This window comes from Carassius carassius, chromosome 8, assembly GCF_963082965.1.
Source record: "Carassius carassius chromosome 8, fCarCar2.1, whole genome shotgun sequence".
In the NCBI taxonomy this organism is placed as follows: domain Eukaryota; kingdom Metazoa; phylum Chordata; class Actinopteri; order Cypriniformes; family Cyprinidae; genus Carassius; species Carassius carassius.
Window position 1 is genome coordinate 31,012,283 of NC_081762.1, and position 3,796 is coordinate 31,016,078.

The following is a 3,796-nucleotide window of genomic DNA, read 5'->3' on the forward strand; positions in this document are numbered from 1 at the left end:
ATCGATGGGCCAGGTCCAACTGCTGCAGCACAGCATGACTCCAGGACAGGTAGCTGGTTCTACACCTGGTGCAGATCAGGGTCTCTGTCACCAGGTTGTAGTATCTGTTAATGTCTAACACCTGTCGTACCCTCCTGTGCAGTCCACCACCACACAGCTGTTGCGTGGCACAGGCAGGGTTAGTACACTGGAGCCGCACCTTCCACAGCTTATATGGCATCCAGAGCAAGAGACGCTGTGAAAAAAACCTATCAGGTGTTGGAGCTTGGTGGTACAACAGGGCTGGTGGTGGGGGGTGATACCACAACTGTAGGTTTTCACGCAGCTCCAGCTTTCCCTTTGCACCAACCCTAAAAAGTGCTTCCGACACCCACTTCTGGTCTTGCTGTGGCATTGTCTGTGGCCACAGAAGGGGGAGATCTTCTGGCTGAGATGAGACCTGCTGATATTTTTAAAAACACTGGTTTAAATAAAAGCTAAGAGAGCATTAAATGATGAAGACATCTATATATTTTGAATGAGATCTTACTGGGCTCCTCACAACAGTATTCTCAGAAACAGTTGATGGCGTTGCTGTTTCTTTGATGCGTTGTGAACTCTGAGGTGGAGGAAGGAAGAAGGAAGAGGAGGACTGGATGACAGGCTGATGAGGTTTGGGGGATGGAGAAGGATGAGGATCAGAGGGTGGACATGAAACTGCAGCTGAACTGGAGTGCTCTAACATCTGTGGAGTCAAACATTATGATTAATCTATTAAGGGGATTGCCATGTTTTTAATAAATTAAAATTACATAGTAATAAAGTCATGATGTCATTATAAAAGCCTTGATGTCTTTTAATATTAACCTGAGAGGTTTTCCTCTGGGTGCTCAAATTAGGTTTTGCTGCTGCCACATGTGAGCCTCCAAACCTTGACTTTTCAAACTGAAAAGATTTGTCATGGTTAGTGATAACAAAACCCTAACACTATAGTTAAAGGTTGAGATGTTTCAATATCTGCAGTGATGCATGCAATAGTGTGGTCTGCTTACCATTGACAATGTTAGTTTAGCTCTCTTTGCAGGACATGACACATCACTGACAGAGGGTGTGCTTTGGGTCGGGGTGCTCTGTGATGCTTCCACTGTGACTGGTAGATGAACCTGTGACACATGCATAAAGTACAAAACAGTCTTCCTAATGTGATTTTAGATATAAAGAAATATTGATGTGGCAAACACATCTATCTATTTATGCAACTTGAACCAGGCTAATTGAAGTTACCTTGTGAAATCCACAAATACATGTCTGAGCTTCCTTCAGAAGAGTGGTCTGTCCCCTCATTTGCAGAGGGCACTTTTCTATCTGTGAACATGAATTATACCTCTGACACTGGATCTCAAAACAGCCATAAGTCATCATAGTTATATCAATATAACATTGTATTTACATGGTAAGTAATTACTTATCCATACATATAAATAAAAATACCACAATGTATTATCAAAAATGTTTGTTAGTTTGCCCATGAATCTAGCTGCATAACTTACCTTCTGATACAACTCATGCCATCTTTTTTGTCGGGGAGAAGGTCTATTCCCCTGCGTAGATGGCCAAACTCTTGTTTGGGCAAAACTCTCCAGACACGCAAGCCATTCAGCATTACTCATGCCTTTGTGAGACTTAGCTGAAGCCATGTCGTTGCCTGAAACACTACATAACACGTTACACTAACTGCCATTGTAGCCTGGAAACACAGCATTTACCCTCCTGCTGTGTTCATTTCATGATAGGTAGTTTTGTGTTCCTGGTCCAAAACGACCGCCATATTATAGCAGATTATAAATCCATTATAATACATATATTATCTTACATATAACATGTTGTGATTTATTTATTTATCATTTAATGCCATGTCAGCAGCAGGGGCTATATTCATGCCAAGAGGAAATATTTCAATTGCACAATTCAGTCATATATATCATGTCAAAACAATTATATAATTTTTTTTTTTAAATTATATACATACATACATATATATATATATATATATATATATATATATATATATATATATATATATATATATATATATATATATATATATATATATATATGTATGTATGTATGTACAAATATACAAAAAATACATATAAAAAATTATGACAAGAACAAAAGTATAAGAACTATTTATATATAGATTCTTAACATGTTGTGATAGATCTTTCTATTATGGCTGTATGTCTCAATGACCTAGGCTCATACAACTCGTTATTGAGTATAAATAAATAAATAAATATAGAGCATTATGGATTAATTTGACTAAAACAAATACTCAGATTAAACATATTGTGCTCTTTCAACTGTGCACCCCTGCCCTTCACATTTTGAATGTTTCCTTCATCTAACACACCTGTTTCAAATCATCAGCTCATTAGTAGAGACCGCGAGACCTTATTTGGGTGTGTCTAATAAGGGAGACAATAAAAATGTGCAGGGCAGGGGTGCCTCCAGGACAGGTTTGAGAACCACTGCCCTAAAGAGACAGACTGAGCATCGATGCAATGCGGCCACACTCTCTACGTTAGTTAATTTTTTGGACTAAAAGCTGCCGAAAAGTATTTCAGACATTGTCCTGCGCAAACTGGTTGCAAAATAGGTCCCACCGAGATTTGAACTCGGATCACTGGCTTCAGAGTCCAGAGTGCTAACCTTTACACCATGGAAGCAGCTGTTGCTCACAGGGCCACAAACACTGGCACCAGCGCCAAACTAGTGCTGTTTTATCTTTTCCTGCGGCAAGAAAGCGCACAGGCTCCACCGAGATTCGAACTCAGATCACTGGATTCAAAGCCCAGAGTGCCATTACACCATGGAACCGAAACTGCTTGGTTGGAGGCCAACTTGGAAACAGATAGCTCTCTGGCTGTGGGGAAGCAGTTATACAGAGAGGTTGGAACCCTGTGATTTTTGGTCAATGGCCCGCCTCAAAAAAGGGAAAAGAGTGGGAGATGTTGCCGTAACCCAGGATCGAACCAGGGACCTTTAGATCTTCAGTCTAACGCTCTCCCAACTGAGCTATTTCAGCTACAACAAACCTCTGCTTAGCAAGCAGGGATTTCAGTGAGATCACCCTACTCTTTGTCGGAGCTGAAGAGCAGAGCAGAGATGAGCCCCCAGACAATAAAAACAGCTGGCCAAGAAAAAAGAGCTATTCCAGCATCAACAAAAGAAGGAACATGAACTAACGTGGAAGCAATCAATGTTTTCAAGACAGTGTGAAAGGCTAACGAATGCAAGTTGGCCTCTTAATTGACCTAAAAATGGGGCTGTATCTAACATGTAGAGGGATGTTAGGGAGGACAGCTGAAACGGTCAGATGTCACTTAGACCAGCGGGTCTCAATTCCAGTCCTCGCGCTCCCTGCTCTTCACATTTTGCAAGTTTCTCGTATAGCTTCAGACATTTGTTCCATTCGAACGTAAGTGCCCTGAGAACTGGACATCACATGACATCCCTCCGTGATTCAAGTTCAAAGCGTATGTATACGTTCAATTCATAGTGAGTAATACAGTGGTGTATCGAGGTATACAGAGGTAAATGATGTCACACTTCTCCATGTGTGAAGAAGTTGCGCAGCACAAATCCGTGAACCAATGTTCCAAAGTGAAGTATACTTTGACGGATTTCCCCTGCTCAGGGAGTGGGGAGCAATGAACACTGTGTAGGGACCATGTCAATCGCTAGGAGCTCAATTCTAATGAGCTGATTATCCGAATCAGGTGTGCTAACAAAGAGAGACATGCAAAACATCCAG

At 41.1% G+C, this 3,796-nt stretch overlaps 1 non-coding gene across 1 annotated transcript; it reads right to left on the reverse strand.

Moving 5' to 3' along the window:
* Window positions 1-2,994: 2,994 nt before the first annotated feature.
* Window positions 2,995-3,067, reverse strand: trnaf-gaa (transfer RNA phenylalanine (anticodon GAA)). Its single transcript has one exon. It is a non-coding gene; the product is annotated as a tRNA-Phe (tRNA).
* Window positions 3,068-3,796: the final 729 nt, after the last annotated feature.